Source organism: Arvicola amphibius, chromosome 12, assembly GCF_903992535.2.
Source record: "Arvicola amphibius chromosome 12, mArvAmp1.2, whole genome shotgun sequence".
NCBI classification, from domain to species: Eukaryota; Metazoa; Chordata; class Mammalia; order Rodentia; family Cricetidae; genus Arvicola; species Arvicola amphibius.
Genome location: NC_052058.2, coordinates 106984083 through 107002767, shown reverse-complemented (window position 1 = coordinate 107002767; position 18685 = coordinate 106984083). Strand labels below are relative to the sequence as shown.

Below are 18685 nucleotides of genomic sequence, written 5' to 3'. Positions count from 1 at the left end.
TTTTTTTTTTTTTTTGATCTAGTCTATTTGGTATTCTGTAAGCTTCTTGAAACTTAATAGGAATATCTTTTTTTTGTTTGGGAAGTTTTCTTCTATAATTTTATTAAATATATTTTCTGAACCATTGAGCTGTATTTCTTCTCCTTCTTCTATGCCTATTATTCTTAGGTTTGGTCTTTTTATTGTGTCCCAGATTTCCTGAATGTTTTGTGATGAGAATTTGTTGGATTTGCTGTTTTCTTTGATCAGTGAATTTATTTTCTCTATGGTATCTTCAGAATCTGAGATTCTTTCTTCTATCTCTTGTATTCTGTTGGTTATGCTTGTTTCTGTAGTCTCTGTTCGTTTACATAGATTTTCCAAATCCAGCTGGCCCTCGGGTTGTGTTTTCTTCCTTGCCTCCATTTCAGTTTTCAAGTCTTGCACTGTTTCCATTATCTGTTTGATTGTTTTTTCTTGGTTTCCTAGGATATCATTTATGGATTTACTCAATTCTTCAAACTTTTTGTTATTCTTCTCGTCCATTTCGTTAAGGGAGTTTTTCACCTCCTGTTTAAGGGACTCTATTACTTTCATAAAGTCAATTTTTTTTACTTCTTCTTGATTAGTGTGTTCAAGTCCTCCTGTTATAAGTTCGCTGGGTTCTGGTGCTTTCATGTTGTTTTTCAAATTGTTGGAGGAATTCTTGCATTGGCGCCTGCCCATTTGTTCCTCTGAATAGTCCCCTTTGGGACTTCTTTTAGAAGTTCAATTCACCCCAATGAATTCAATTCACTCACTCCAATGAATGATGGATCCTCTGGCAGACTGTCAGGTCTCCTTGCAGGCCAAACAGCTCACTAACAAAGGGCCTACCTTGCTGCAGGCAGGCTAATGAAGGAGGGGACCTCCCACTGGCCTTGGTGCACTCAATTCCAGGTTCCCGGTGCCCAAACAGGCTGAGCTGTGGAATTTTGTGGCCCCAAAGATGGGAGGATGAGGCGGGGGGGGGATTCTGGGTGCAAGCTGGGAAGGGACAGGAAGAGAGAGGCAGTATCCAGGGAGAATAACCCCTGCAGGAAGAGCAGGAAGAGTGCGGGTGGTGGGGGGAGTTTGGGAATGTCAGTGGTCCCTCTCTGGGCAGCTGCCAGGGTTCGGGCACTCACTCCTCACTCACCCCAAAGAATGATGGATCCTCTGCCAGACTGTCAGGTCCCCTTGCAGGCCAAGCAGCTCTCTGACAAAGGGCCTACCTTGCCGCAGGCAGGCTAATGAAGGGAATACTAATTCGTATGCAATGACATTTTATGATGATTGAAAAAGAAAGTTGTTGATTGATACTTAATACATATCATGAGTGCAATAACTGACGCTCATCACTTTGAACTACTGTATATTATACTCCTTGTCTCTCACTGTATAATGATATCTATGAATATTTTTTTCAGATTATAGTAGAGAAAGTTATCTTTTGGATTACTGCCTTTATCATAAATCCATAAATATTAATTATCTTTCATAGTATAAAGCTAGTCTTTTGAGAATAATATCGATTGCATATAATCCATTATATTAATTGTATAATATATATATGCTATTAGTATCATATATATAATACTTATATATATTCTGTTGTACATGTACATATATGTATATGTGGATATTTATATAGTATACTGTGAATTCACCCCAAATTTCAAATATTGTATATTTTTAGCAATTGGTTGCATGTGGCAGATGATCTCAGAAAATAGTTACTTATCTGGACATATGAAGTTAATAGCTCACCAGTCTAAAACATCAATATGGACTTGCCCATGTGAGAGTCTTGGTGCTCTGCCCAATGACTTCATTGCATGTATCTTGAGCTTTTTTACACATGTCAGATTCTGTCAACTATAATTCTTAAATAGCATCTGATTTCATAGTGTGAAAGTGAAACTAGAATTTGGTTGGTGTTACCCATCACTTAGAGAAACCAGTAAACAGAGATGGAAATTGAATCATAAAATTGTGCTTTATCAAGGGAAAAGGCACTCTGGAAAATAGTGGATAAATATCTGTTTGCAATGTTATTGTCAGTCAGGAGATTATACAGGGATAATGGGGAGACACAAAGTCAATAACTCTGGAGCTCAGCTTGGCCCTTGGTCTTTGAGACTGGGGACATCTGTGGTTCTTTTGTTGTCTTCCCTTTCACTCCTCATGCTCTTGATGTTTGGTCTCAGTCGTGCTTTGAACTACTGAGTAAACTTAGGTTCCCTTGGTGTCAACCCTTTCTTCCAGGAGATCTGGCCTGGGAGGGGTAACTCAGAATAAGCCAACTTTTAACAGTGTGAATGTTCTAAGTTAGTAACAAGTACATGTAGATTCCATTCTACGATTTGGAATACAAATACATCCTTATAGTACAAAATAGAAGAGAACCCCTATCTTTCCTCATCTTCCCAAACAAAAGGAAACTCTAAGTCTCTAGAAGGTCATTCTCAAAACTGGTCCATTGTGCTTCTTACCAGTTATATCCATCAAGTAAATTCATAAGGCTGACCAAATTTAGTGGACATGACAATAAGAATGCCTCATTAGGTCAAGGTCGCGACAGGGGAACCCATGGAGACAGCTGCCCTGAGCGCATGAGAGATCACGGACTCTGGACTTGTGGAGCTTTCCTGGGGCCAGTCTAGGCCCTCTGCATGTGTGTGACAGTTGTGTAGCTTGTTCTGACTGTGAGGATCCTGGCAGTGAGATCATGACTTGTCCCTAGCACACTTAGCTGGTTTTTGGTAACCTGTCTCCCCCCAAACTGGATTACCTAGCTCAACCTCAATGCACGGAGAGGAGCTTGGTCCTGCCTCAACTTGGTGCTCTGCTTGGTTCACATCCGTGGGATGCCCCTTTCTGAATGGACATGACAGAGGAGGAGCGGGTGGGGAGGCAGATAGATGGGAGGTAGGGGTAGGGGGTGGTAGGAGAGGAAGGAGGGGAAACTGTGGTTGGTATGTAAAATAAATGAAAAAAACCTAATTAATAATAAAAAATAAAATTCTCAATGCATAAAAACACACACACACACACACAAAGAATGCCTCATTAAAGACAGAGTGAACATGTAGCTACAGAAAACAAAGAATCTATGAAGGCCATCTTTGGCAACTGTGGATCTCAACAAACTACACCAAGGACTCTTGAGTTTATCTTGTAAATTCTGGGACATGTGAATCATATGCAATCACAATTCTTGATAGGGAGACTGCAGAGGTAAACTTAGCAAATAAAGAGCTTTCTTTTAAAACATGAAAACATGATTTCAGATAAATAAAACCTACATAGAATTCTTGGTGGAGTGGTGCACACTAGTAAACCAAGCTGTGATAACAGAGGAGGTAGAAACAGGTCCCTGGAATTTTGCCAGACAACCTAGCCTAATTGATGACATTCTAGGCCAAGGGAAGACCAGTCTCAATGTAACAGTTGAAAGCATATGAGAAGTAACACTGGAAATTGTTTTCTGACATCTACACACATGTGCTCTACAACATGTACACACATGCACACACACACACACACACACACACACACACACACACAGAGAGAGAGAGAGAGAGAGAGAGAGAGAGAGAGAGAGAGAGAGAGAGAGAGAGAGAGAGTTCTCTGCATAAATAATAATAATATCTGTTTTCTGGAGATAGCTATGCTGACTATGGGAGGGTTAGTGCAGGGGAGCTAGACCTGCCTTCATTGTCTTCCCACTTATAGCTGACCCAAGCACACAAGCCTGGGAATTGCATTCAAGACCTAGAGATACCCTGTGGTGATCATGGTGAAGGTCAAGAGGCTTCCCCACAACACTTCCTGGAGAACTGGTGTTGATACCAAGATGTCAAAGATCAGGCATAGGAATGAATGAGTAACAACAGAGTCTGAAGCAGCGTCAGGGAAAAGACACCTTCTCTGTTTTGCTGAAAGCCAGGCCCCAAAGCAGTACTAGCCTCATCAAAAACAGTTATATACAGTTGTTGTCAGGCCCAATATACCTATGACTCTTGAGTTCTCTGAGAGGCCCAGTGTTGAGATATACCCTGGGGGTGGAGAAATTTTGCTCTAGATTGAAAATAGGAATGGATGCATAGGGATTGAGTGAGCATGCTATCCTTTCTGTTCTCAAGAGATTTCATGCTATCATGATTACCTGTTCAACTCCAAAAATAATTGAGCACTTCTTAGGTGATGATGAGGGTGAGGGTTATTGTCTATCTGTAGTAGAGAGGCCGCTTGTTAATTCTCTCTGCCCAGAACCAAAATAATCATATAGAAACCATATTAATTAAATCATTGCTTGGCCCATTAGCTCTAGCTTCTTATTGACTGACTCATATATTAATTTAACCCATTTCTGTTAATCTGTGTATTCTCACATGGCTGTGGCTTATCGGGTAAAGTTCTGTCTGGGTCTGGCAGGGCTACATGGCTTCTCTCTGACTCCACTCTCTACTATCCCAGCATTCAGCTTAGTTTTCCCCTCCTGGCTCTGTTCCCCTATAGCTTGGCTATAGGCCCAGAGCTGTTCCAATATTTATGAATGACAATCACAGCATAAAGAGGGAAATACCACATCACCTCCCATTTTCTGTTTAAATAAAAAAGGTTTTAATTTTAGCATAGTAAAAATACATAAAACACTTATCAAGCAAGAATTGCAGTTCTATTTACTTTATCTTTTACCACAATTAAGGAAAACTATATTATTACTATCTATTCTTCCATCAAAGATTCCAGAAGGATATAATATTACGTAAGTTAACAGTAAGTACATTGTAAGCAACTTCTAAAACTCTAGAATTGGCAGAGACTTCTTGCTGCCTGGACAGTTACCTAAAGTTCTTCCACACAGTTGGGGCATCCATCTTCAGCCTATAGGCCCATCATATCCAGTAGACTTTTCCATGAAGCAGGAAGCTTCAAAGACAGTTCCACCTATATTGGCAGTTTGTTAGTCAACTTTTTCTGTGCCCTGCAGAATGTCTAGCAGACTTTTTGATGAAGCAGGAACCCCGAAGTATCGTCTCACTTTTAGGCAAGTTTGGCAGTCATTTCTCTGTGGGTTCTGCATGTCCAGCTTATCAAGCAGTCCAGGAAAGAGCAATTTCTTGCCCAAATGACTAACAAACTCCAGAAGGAGCCTCTTCAATGCCTGTCATCCTCTTGATGTAGATTGGTGCTGCCAGGAGCAGCTGTGTCTCATTATCATGAAAAGTCCTAAGTTCTTAAAACATTTTAAAAGCCATATTCTGTAGTCTTCAAAAGATTTGAAGAATGTCTATCCATCTGAAATACATTTCTGAATATCTAGAAAAATCTAACTAACATGACTACAGGATTGACTATTATAGATTATTATCTATTAATCTGTATTTCTAAATTATACATTACATTTTAAATGAGCTGCCAAACATAATAACTTAATCAAGAGCAGAAATATACATATAACAAAATTGACCTTGAATTTGTATCAATAAACCAAGATCCACATCAATGCAAATCTCTATAGAATATCTCCCTTTAAATGTAAAAGAACATTTATAAACAATATTTGGGAATATGGGCATAGTTATTCTCTAAACTGCTTCCTGCTATTTATTGGGCAAAGTAATTTTTTGTGATTAATTATCTTCTTACCACTGCAAACATCTCCTTTATTTTAATCTTTTGATAAAAAGATGACAAAGAATGCCACCAGCAATCACACATATATAGAAGGTACAGTTTTATTTTGCTTCTGAAAGGGTATTTAAGGACAATTTTGAATTTAGTATTAGAAAATAAGGAATTAAAAAGTAAGGACTAAGTTGCTGGTTTCTAAAAGCATTTTAATTTAATAGATTAACTATAACATGTGCTAAATACTCTTTATTTGAAGGAGACCTGCCAGTCGGCCAGAGGATCCATCATTCATTGGGGTGAGTGAGGAGTGAGTGCCTGAACCTCGGCATCGGCCCAGAGAGGCACCACCGACTTTTCCCAACTCCCCCCCACCAGCACACTTCCTGCTCTTCCTGCAGGGATTATTCTCCCTGGATACTGCCTCTCTCTTCCTGTCCCTTCCCAGCTTGCACCCAAACCCCCTCCTCCCGCCTCATCCTCCCATCTTTGGGGCCACAAAATTCCACAGCTCAGCCTGTTTGGGCACCAGGGACCTGGAACTGGGTGCACCCAGGCTGGTGGGAGGTCCCCTCCTTCCTTCATTAGTCTGCCTGTAGCAAGGTAGGCCCTTTGTCAGTGAGCTGCTTGGCCTGCAAGTAGACCTGACAGTCTGCCAGAGGACCCATCATTCATTGGGGTGAATGAATTGAATTCATTGGGGTGAATTGAACTTCTAAAAGAAGTCCCAAAGGGGACTATTCAGAGGAACAAATGGGCAGGCGCCAATGCAAGAATTCCTCCAACAATTTGAAAAACAACATGAAAGCACCAGAACCCAGCGAACTTATAACAGGAGGACTTGAACACACTAATCAAGAAGAAGTAAAAAAAATTGACTTTATGAAAGTAATAGAGTCCCTTAAACAGGAGGTGAAAAGCTCCCTTAAGGAAATGGACGAGAAGAATAACAAAAAGTTTGAAGAATTGAGTAAATCCATAAATGATATCCTAGGAAACCAAGAAAAAACAATCAAACAGATAATGGAAACAGTGCAAGACTTGAAAACTGAAATGGAGGCAAGGAAGAAAACACAACCCGAGGGCCAGCTGGACATGGAAAATCTATGTAAATGAACAGAGACTACAGAAACAAGCATAACCAACAGAATACAAGAGATAGAAGAAAGAATCTCAGATTCTGAAGATACCATAGAGAAAATAAATGCACTGATCAAAGAAAACAGCAAATCCAACAAATTCTCATCACAAAACATTCAGGAAATCTGGGACACAATAAAAAGACCAAACCTAAGAATAATAGGCATAGAAGAAGGAGAAGGAATACAGCTCAATGGTCCAGAAAATATATTTAATAAAATTATAGAAGAAAACTTCCCAAACCTAAAATAAGATATTCCTATTAAGGTTCAAGAAGCTTACAGAACACCAAATAGACTAGATCAAAAAAAAAAAAAAAAACCATCCCCTCGCCATATTATAATCAAAACACAAAACATACAGAATAAAGAAAGAATATTAAGAGCTGCAAAGGAAAAAGGTCAAATAACATATAAAGGTAAACCTATCAGACTAACACCTGACTTCTCTATGGAAACCATGAAAGCCAGAAGGTCCTGGATAGATGTTTTGCAGAAACTAAGAGACCATGGATGCAAGCCCAGACTACTATACCCAGCCAAGCTTTCATTCACTATAAATGGAAAATCAAAATATTCCAGGATAAAAACAAATTTAAACAATACATAGCCACAAATCCAGCCTTACAGAAAGTAATAGAAGGAAATTCACAAACAATGAATTCCAGCATTGCCCAAAATAACTCAGACATCTAGCGACCCTTCATCAGCACATCTCAAAGAAAGGAAACACACAATCTCTACTACCAAATAAAAAATGACAACCGGAGTTAACATCCACTGGTCATTAATATCACTTATTATCAATGGACTCAATTCACCTATAAAAAGGCACAGGCTAAGAGATTGGATACAAAAACAGGATCCAACATTCTGCTGTTTACAAGAAACACACCTCAACCACAAAGACAGACACCTACTCAGAGTAAACGGTTGGGAAAAGGTTTATCAAGCAAATGGACCTAAGAAACAAGCAGGTGTGGCCATACTAATTTCTAACAAAGTTGACTTCAAACTAAAATCAATCAGAAGAGATGGAAAGGGACACTTTATACTCATTACAGGAAAAATCTATCAGAGTGAAGTCTCAATCCTGAATATCTATGCCCCTAATACAAAAACACCCACTTATATAAAAGAAACATTACTAGAACTCAAGGCAGCCATCAACCAAACACACTGATAGTGGGAGACTTCAACACTCCTCTTTCACCAATGGACAAGTCAATTCAACAGAAACCTAACAGAGAATTAAGAGACTTAATAGAGGTAATGAACCAAATGGACTTAACAGACATCTATAGAACATTCCATCCAAACAGGAAAGAATATACTTTCTTCTCTGCGGCTCATGGAACCTTTTCAAAAATTGACCACTTACTCGGTAACAAAGCAAACTTCCACGGTTACAAAAACATATTAGTAACCACCTGCATCTGATCGGATCACCATGGATTAAAATTAGAATTCAACAACAATGCTACCCCCAGAAAGCCTACAAACTCATGGAAACTGAACAGTCAACTACTGAACCACAGCTGGGTCAAGGAAGAAATAAAGAAAGAAATTAAAGTCTTTCTTGAATTTAATGAAAATAAAGACACAACATACTCAAACTTATGGGACACTATGAAAGCAGTGCTAAGAGGAAAATTCATAGCACTAAGTACCCACTTAAAAAAAAACGGAGAAAGCACACATTGCAGACTTAACAGCATACCTGAAAGCTTTAGGAAAGAAAGAAGCAGACTCACCTAGGAGGAGTAGAAGACTGGAAATTATCAAACTGATGGCAGAAATCAACAAAATAGAAACACAGAAAACAATCAATGAAACAAAAAGCTGGTTCTTGGAGAAAATCAACAAGACTGACAAACCCCTAGCCAAACTAATCAAACGGCAGAGAGAGAACACACAAATTAATAAGATCAGAAATGAAAGGGGGGACATAACCACAGACACAGAGGAAATTCAGAGAATCATTAGATCTTACTACAAAAGCCTGTATGCCACAAAATTGGAAAATGTAAAAGAAATGGACACTTTTATAGGTAAGTATCATATACCAAAGTTAAACCAGGACCAGGTAAATGCTCTAAATAGTCCTGTTCTTCGCGAAGAATTAGAAACTGTTATCAGAAAACTCCCTAACAAAACGAGCCCAGGACCAGATGGTTTCAATGCAGAATTCTACCAGAACTTCCAAGAAGACCTAATACATATACTCCTTAAGGTATTTCATAATATAGAAACAGAACAGTCATTGCCAAATTCCTTTTATGAAGCTACAATTACCCTGATACCTAAACCACACAAGGACTTAACCAAGAAAGAGAATTACAGGCCAATCTCACTCATGAACATCGATGCAAAAATTCTCAATAAAATACTGGCAAACAGAATCCAAGAACACATTAGAAAAATTATCCACTATGATCAAGTAGGCTTCATCCCAGGGATGCAGGGCTGGTTCAACATACGAAAATCTATCAATGTAATCCATCATATAAATAAACTGAAGGATAAGAACCATATGATCATCTCATTAGATGCAGAAAAAGCATTTGACAAAATTCAGTACCCCTTTATGATAAAGGTCTTGGAGAGATTAGGGATACAGGGGTCATTCCTAAATATAGTAAAGGCTATTTACAGCAAGCCGACAGCTAACATCAAATTAAATGGAGAGAAACTCAAGGCCATCCCACTAAATTCAGGAACGCGACAAGGCTGTCCACTCTCTCCTTATCTCTTCAATATAGTGCTTGAAGTTCTAGCAATAGCAATAAGACAAAACAAGGGGAACAAGGGGATTTGAATTGGAAAGGAAGAAGTTAAACTTTCGTTATTTGCAGATGATATGATAGTGTACATAAGCGACCCGAAAAACTCCACCAAAGAACTCCTACAGCTGATAAACTCCTTTAGTATCAGTGGCAGGATTACAAGATCAACTCCAAAAAATCAGTCGCCCTCCTATATACAAAGGATAAGGAAGCAGAGAAAGAAATCAGAGAAGCGTCACCTTTCACGATAGCCACAAATAGCTATCTTAATAGATATCATAAAATATCTTGGGGTAACTCTAACCAAGGAAGTGAAAGACCTATTTGACAAGAACTTTAAGTCTTTGAAGAAAGAAATTGAAGAGGATACCAGAAAATGGAAGGATCTCCCTTGCTCTTGGATTGGGAGGATCAACATAGTAAAAATGGCAATACTACCAAAGGCAATCTATAGATTTAATGCAATCCCCTTAAAGACCTCATCAAAATTCTTCACAGATCTTGAGAGGACAATAATCAACTTTATATGGAAGAACAAGAAACCCAGGATAGCCAAAACAATCTTATACAATAAAGGAACTTCTGAAGGCATTACCATCCCTGACTTCAAACTCTATTACAGAGCTACAGTATTGAAAACAGCTTGGTATTGGCATAAAAATAGAGAAGTCGACCAATGGAATCGAATAGAAGACCCAGATCTTAACCCACAAACCTATGAACACCTGATTTTTGATAAAGGAGCTAAAAGCACACAATGGAAGAAAGAAAGCATCTTCAACAAATGGTGCTGGCATAACTGGATGTCAACCTGTAGAAGAATGAAAGTAGATCTGTTTCTATCACCATGCACAAAACTCAAGTCCAAATGGATTAAAGACCTCAATATCAATCTGATCACTCTGAACCTGTTAGAGGAGAAAGTGGGAAGTACTCTACAACATTTGGGCACAGAAGACCGCTTCATACGTATAGCCCCAGCAGCACAGACATTAAGGGCAACATTGAATAAATTTGACCTCCTGAAGCTGAGCAGCTTCTGTAAAGCAAAGGACACTGTCACTAAGACAAAAAAGCAGCCTACTGACTGGGAAAAGATCTTCACCAACCCCGCAACAGACAAAGGTCTGATCTCCAAAATATATAAGGAACTCAAGAGACTAGACTTTAAAATGCTAATGGACCCAGTTAAAAAATGGGGCACTGAACTGAACAGAGAATTCTCAATAGAAGAAGTATGAATGGCCAAAAGACACTTAAGGGCATGCTCAACCTCCTTAGCAATCAGGGAAATGCAAATCAAAACAATGTTGAGATACCATTTTACACCTGTCAGAATGGCTAAAATCAAAAACACCAATGATAGCCTTTGCTGGAGAGGATGTGGAGTAAGGGGTACGCTCATCCATTGCTGGTGGGAATGCACACTTGTGCAACCACTTTGGAAAGCAGTGTGGAGGTGTCTCAGGAAATTTGGGATCAACCTACCCCAGGACCCAGCAATCCCACTCTTGGGAATTTACCCAAGAGATGCCCAATCATATTACAAAATCATTTATTCAACTATGTTTATAGCAGCATTATTTGTAATAGCCAGAACCTGGAAACAACCTAGATGCCTTTCAGTGGAAGAATGGATGAAGAAAGTGTGGAATATATACATATTAGAGTACTACTTGGTGGTAAAAAACAATGACATCTTGCATTTTGCATGCAAATGAATGGAAATAGAAAACACCATCCTGAGTGAGGTAACCTAAGCCCAAAAAGATGAACATGGGATGTACTCACTCATTATTGGTTTCTAGCCATAAATAAAGGACATCGAGCCTATAATTCGTAAAAAAATTCTAGAGAAGCTATACAAGAAGGTGAACCCAAAGAATAACATTTAGTTATCCTCCTGGACATTGGAAGTAGACAAGATTGCCGGACAAAAAATGGGAACATGGGGGTGGGGTGGGATGGGGGGAGGGGGGATGTGGAGAGAAAAGTGTGAAGTGAAGAATGGGAAGAGCTTGGGGGAATAGGATGGTTGGGATATAGGAAGGGTGGATAGGGGAACAAGGAATTATATATCTTATTTAAGGGAGCCATTCTAGGGTTGGCAGAGACTTGACTCTAGAGGGGTTCCCAGGTGTCAAGGAAGACGCCGCCAGTTAGGTCCTTGTGCAGCTGAAGAGAGGGTGCCAGAAATGTCCAGATCCTATTGCCATACTCATGAATATCTTGCATATCACCATAGAACCTTCACCTGGCATTGATGGAGAAAATGACAGAGCCCCACATAGGAGCACCGGACTGAGCTCCCAAGGTCCCGATGAGGGGCAAAAGGAGGGAGATCATGACCAAGGAAGTCAGGACCGTGAGGAGTGCGTTTACCCATTGAGACGGTGGGACAGAGCTAACGGGTGACCACCAAGTCCAGTTGGAATGGGACTATTGGAACAGGGGACCAAACCAGACTCTCTGAATGTGGCTGACGGTGGCGGAGGACTGAGAAAGCAAGGACAATGACAATGAACATGAACTCTACAGAATGGACGGGCTCACTGTGAGCCTTGTCAGTTTGGTTGCTCACCTTCTTGGACTTAAGGGGAGCTGGGAGGGCCTTGGACTTAACATAGTGAAGGGAACCCTGATGGCTCTTTGTCGTGGAGTGGGGTGGAGTGGGGGTATTGATGGAAGGGAGGGGAGGGAAGGGGGAGTAAGAGGGGAGGAGATGGAAATCTTTAATATAAAAATATGAGAAAAAAAACTACATCTAAAAAAAATACTCTCTATTTGATATATTATACATAGACCACAGTAAGTGCCTTTCAATGGTAAAAAATTCTTTTGACTTTGGGAGTTCTAATTAAAATAACACCATTGAGTCAAAAATAGACAGTTGCCTTCTGACATTTAGCCATTGCCTGTAACAGCAGGGAGTACAAACTTTAACAAAGGAGATTCTTCTTGTTTCTGCGATGGTGACAGAATTTCCCCAGTGTTTAAACATAGTCATATGTCAAGTTATATAAATTTAGTTATAAAACTGTTCAATAGGTTTGATGTGACACCTCAAACTTTGTGGAAAGTAGAACTTTAATAATTAAGTCCAATCTTATCTTGAGAAAGGGAGAATAGTGATAGTGTTTATGTAACTGGAATTGTTACTTTTAAAAAAGATCATATCCACTTTTCTACAAGTCAGTTTTACTTCAATCAGGACTGTCCAACCAAACATTATTAGCCTTTTATGATTTGAATTTTGGTTTATGAATTAAATTGCAATACACATTAAAAGTCATGAGACATTGTTTTGTAATAAATAAGACAGTGGAATTACACATTAGTAGCCATTTTAAGACAAGCTATTAGGTCTGCCCTCTCTCCCTTCTTCTTAATTCCAACAAAGATCATTTTAGTTCCAGGAATGTACTTTTGGGGATTCTCCAAATACTCTATCAGAATATCCTCTCCTCAGTTGATACCTGTGTTCTTGTTGCTATCTGAGAATCCAGATGCCTGACCTTTCTTCCTCCCAAACAGACCATGGAGATTTGGTCCAGTCTTAGGCTTGCCTTTCTTTTCCACATTGTAGCACTGTAGTGTGGAGCTGTGGGCCGCTTCCAGGTGGCTCGCGGCCACCGGCTAGCTTATGCCCTGAAATAACAACACACAAACTGTATTCATTTAAACACTGCCTGGCCCATTAGTTTCAGCCTCTTACTCACATATTGATTAACCCATATCTAATAATCTATGTAGCACCACAAATAGTGCCTTACTGGGAAGATTCTAGTGTACTTCCATCTTGTTGGCTGGCTTCATGGTGACTCTCTCCCTGAGGAGAGGCAAGGCAGTCTGGCTCGGAGAGCAGAGGCATGGCAATTTATTAACTTCCCTTCCTAGCATTCTGTTCTGTCTACTCTGCCCACCTAAGGGCTGGCCAATCAAATGGGCCAGGCAGTTTCTTCATTAACCAATGAAATCAACTCAAACAGAAGACCCTTCCACAACATTTCCCCTTTTTCTGTTTAAACAAAAAAGAAGGCTTTAACTTTAACATAGCAAAATTACATATAACAAAACAGTTATCAAGTAAGAATTACAGTTACAATATTTATATCTACTTTATCTTTTATCATAACAATGGAAAACAACTATAACTATCTATTCTTTAACTCCATCAAAGACTCCAGAAGGATGTATTACCTAAGTAAATGAGAAGTAAGCAACTTATAAATCTCTAGAAATCACAGAGACATCTCGCTGCCTGGACAGTCACCCAAAGTTCCTCTGTATCGTTGGGGCATCCATCTTCAGCCCACAGGCCCATAGTTTCCAGCAGACTTTTCCGTGAAGCAGGAAATTTCAAAGGCAGTTCAGTCACTATCTGCTGTGTCCTGCAGAATGTCTCACAGACTCTTTCATGAATCAGGAACCTTGAAAGATCATCTCACTTTTCGGCAAGTTCAGCAGTCCTCTCTCTGAGGGTTCTCTATGTCCATTTTGTGCAATAGTCCAGGCAAGAGCAGTTTCTTGCTGAAATGGCTATCAAACTCCATAAGGATCCTCTTCGATGCCCATCTTCCTCTTGAAGAAGATTGCTGCTGCCAGGAGCAGACGTGTCTCATTGTCATGAAAAGCCCTAAATTATTAAAACATTTAAAATGCCATATTCTGTAGTCTTTGAAAGATATGAAGAATGCCTATTTAACTGAAATATATCTCTATATATCTAGAAAATCTAACTAACATGACTACAAACTTGACTATTATCAATGATTATCCATTAACAACCTTTATTTCCTGATTATACATTACATTTTTAAATGAACTGCACAATCATAATACTTTAATCAAGATCAGAAATACATATACATATAACAAAATCGATCTTAAAATCCATACCAATGCAAATTATTCATATCTATATCATATCCCCCTTTAAATGTAAAAGAACATTTATAAGCAATATTTGGGAACATGGACGTGGTTATTTCTCTCCAAACTGCTTCCTGCTGAATGGGGGCGCTGTTATTTAGGTCTTTCATGGTATAACCTGTGCGCTAGATTCATCTCAGTTGGCAGTTGAGTGAAGTAATTTTTTGAGGGTATTCATAGCAACCTTTCAGGAGGGTGTGGTCTATGATACCATATTGGGATAGAATCAATCCATAGCGTCTCATTTTCTGTAAAAACAAAAGAAGAATCTCTTTTCCAAAGTATCATATCCTTAGATCCAAATTCTGAAGTCAAGGTATTTTCAAAATATCTATGTTGGATTAGTTTAGCAGCATTTATAAACAAATATCTTTTAGCAGCTGTTGCTTCTTCCTCAGCATTCAAACAATTCAAAGAGAACATAATAGCATACAGCATCAAGATTCTCTGTGTATTTTCCATCTTTGTGCAGCTTTGTTTTAATCTCTTTTTTTGGTTTTTCGAGACAGGGTTTCCCTGTAGTTTCTAGAGTCTGTCCTGGAACTAGCTCTTATAGACCAGGCTGGCCTCGAACTCAGAGATCTGCCTGCCTCTGCCTCCCCAGTGCTGGGATTAAAGGCATGCACCACCACCGCCCAGCTGTTTTAATCTCTTATTTCTTTTATTTTTACTTTTACTTTTTGAGACAGGTTCTCTCTATATCTTTGTCCTGGAATAACTCTGTAGACCAGGCTGTCCGTGAACTCACAAAGATCCATCTGCCTCTGCCTCCGCAGTGCAGGGATTAAAGGTGTGTGCTACAACACCTTGAACTCACAGAGATCTGTCTGTCTCTGCCTCCCAGGCACACCTTGAAGTCACAGAGGTCAATCTACCTCTGCCTCCCAAGTGTTGGGATTAAAGGTGTGTACTACCACACCCAACTACTTCCTTTTTTTCTTTTTTACTTTTAAGAACTTTAACTTTAGCCTGTATATATTTTTAACACATAGTAAACCATTTAGACGTTTTATTCGACTTTGAATCTTTCTTTTACTGTATATCTCTCCTTTTTCTGACCACATGAGCCATTAATTTACCAAACAATATCGGTAGGACTAAAGCCGTGGCTTTGACAGCTAGATCCATCCCATTCCTTAGCTTTCTGCGAATCCAGCCTTGTGGAGGAGGTATCCACAGGAGCCTTGTTTATCGCCACAACTCTGTGGCATTTCAAGGTCCCTGCTGGCAAGCAAGCTGCAACATTCTGCTCACAGACCATATTCTATCGGACTGCCTGCCTGAGTCAGAGTTTGCCCTGGCAGGACAGCCCAGAAAGCCAGCAATTTAAAACAGCACAACTTTTTTCCTGCTACAGCTGAAAACCGAAAAGCATGTAGTCGGCTTTTCATCAACACCGTTTAAGTGTTTTGTGGCAGGATCTCTTAGTGAGCTGCAGGGTTTTGCAGCTAAAGCTGAGTCAGGAATTCTTTCTTAGATGAGAGCGCTTGCTTGTCTCTAGCAAGCAGAGCAGATCTGAGAAATTGATGTCACCAAGAAGCCATGCTTTACTCTATTCTTTCCCAAGCTTTCTCAAGCTTTCTGTGGATTCAGTTATCCACATTGTGCGCCATTCTGTAGTACTGGGAAGGGCGGGCAGGCCTGCTTTTCATCCTGCTGCCTGGCTCCCGGCCACCAGCTACCTTATGCCCTGAAATAACAACATACAAACTGTATTCATTTAAACACTGCCTGGCCCATTAGTTTCAGCCTCTTACTCACATATTGATTAACCCATATCTAATAATCTATGTAGCACCACAAAGAGGTGCCTTACTGAGAAGATTCTAGCGTACGTCCATCTTGGTGGCTGGCTTCATGGTGACTCTCTCCCTAAGGAGAGGCAAGGCAGTCTTGCTCAGAGAGCAGAGGCATGGCAATTTATTAACTTCCCTTCCCAGCATTCTGTTCTGTCTACTCTGCCCACCTAAAGGCTGGCCAATCAAATGGGCCAGGAAGTTTCTTCATTAACCAATGAAATCAACTCAAACAGAAGACCCTCCCACATCATAGCACTGAGCACACTTCTGAACAAAAATCTTCTTACCTTTATCAACATTACCCTTTTTAATTCACTCCTGGGTGATCAACATCACAAACACTGCAACCCAAAGACAGACGTCCCACTCTCTCATGAAGTAATTTTTTTGTGGGATATTTAAGGCAACCTTTCAGTGGGTCTTGGTCCATCAAACCATATTAATCTGGATGAAATCCACAGGATCTCATTCTCTGTGGAAACAAAAAAGAACCTCTTTTCCAAAGTAACATATCCTTAGACCAAAATTCTGAAGTCAAGATATCTTTGTAATATACATGCTAGTTTATTTTAGCAATCCCCAGAAGCAAATGTCTCTCTGCAGCCAAAAATTTCAAAGAAAACAAAATAGTATACATAGTTCAGACTCTCTTTGCATATTCCATTTTATGTGGCTTATTTTTCTTTATTCCTTTTAATCTATGACTGTCTGTACTCTCTCTTTCAAGTCTTTGTTTTATTTTAAAAAAGCCATTTACTTCTTTGTATAACTCTCTGTACTGTACTCTTTTTCTTCTCTCTCCCAAGCCTAAGCACATTTATCCAAGACTGTGACATATTTAGATGTCTTTGATGTCTGAATCTGTCCTATAGTGTATCTGTAATTTTTTTACTGTCCAGGAGCACTACTTAAAATGCTAAGGCCTTCTTATGAACTTAAGCAGCCACATTACTAGGGTAAATATGGCACTGTCTACTTGCCCTGCTCAGTCCGGCACTGTGAAGCTGTTTGCTGCCTCTGAGAGCCATGCTCATAGCCCATTTTTAGGTATACAGTCATTGTTTCCATTAAGCAAGTTGTAGCAGTCTGCTCACAGACTGTAATCAAATGCTCTGTAGCTAGACCTCCAGAAAGAGTCAGAGTTCACACCAGCTTCACAATCCAGAAAGCTAGCATTTGAAAACTGTGGTTTTGTGTGTGTGTGTGTGTGTGTGTGTGTGTGTGTGTGTGTGTGCTACTACTGATTTCTTAAAGGAGCTGCAACACTCCACCAGCAAGCAAAGCCCATTTGGGAAGGTAAATGTGATTAAACTTTGCCTTTTAGTGTCTATAGTTTCTTTTCAAGCCCTCTCAGGTTTTACATGGATTTAGTCTACCAATTTATAGTAGGGAGGCCACTTGTTTGTCCCAGTAGTCCAGAACCAAAAGAATCACACAGAAACTATGTTAATTAAATTACTGCTTGGTACATTATCTCTAACTTCTTATTGGCTAACTCATAATAATTTAACCCATTTTTATTAATCTGTGTATTGCCATGTGGCTGTGGCTTACTGGCTAAGGTTCCATCTGGTTTCAGTGGGGCTATGTGACTTCTCTCTAACTCTGCCCTCTTTTCTACTAGCATTCAGTTTAGTTTTCCCCACCTAGCTCTGTTCCCCTATAGCTCTGCTATAGGCCCAAAGTTGTTCCTTTATTTATCAATGCTAATCACAGCACACAGAGGGAAATCTCACATCATCTATAAAGTACTATGGAATTTATGGGTCTTGGGGAGATATGAAAGATTCAAAATAAGAATATAGGTTAACTCATTGGTGAGTAAATGGTATAGTGACTTCAAAGTAGCAAAACTCTTGTCAGACATCTGTAGTATCACTACTGTAAGATGTAGATGAAGACAAACAATTTCCCTCAGAGAGGAGGGAAATAAGAAAGACTTTCCCCACAAGGTTACAAGACACCATCCAAGCTTACTTGAAGAGATAGCTTAGCTAATAAAATGCTTGACATGCAATAATGAGGACCTGGATTTGATCTCCCAGAACTTGTGAGGAAAAGCTGCATACAGGGACATGTCTTTATAATTCCAGTGCCCTGGCTCTAGAATAGTTATTCTATAGTTATTCTACCCAAATGGATGGGCTTCAGGTTTGGTGGCAGACCCTGTGTGGTTCTACAAGATAATGTTCTAAAAGATAATGTCTTCCATAGACTCATGCATGTGAATTCCTGGTTCCAAGTTTGTATACTTTTTACGAAGGATTTATAAGTATGGCTTTGTAGGAGTGGGTGTGGCACTTTTGAAGGAGGCATGTCACTTATAAATAGGTTTTTAAATTTCAAAAGGCTCAGTCTTATTCTCTCTATATAATGTCTATGGATCAAATTG

The 18685-nt window shown here is 39.6% G+C and overlaps 1 pseudogene; it reads right to left on the bottom strand.

Annotated features, from left to right (window-relative positions):
* Positions 1 to 12889: 12889 nt before the first annotated feature.
* Positions 12890 to 17321, bottom strand: LOC119827184 (annotated as a pseudogene).
* Between the last annotated feature and the right edge of the window lie 1364 nt (positions 17322 to 18685).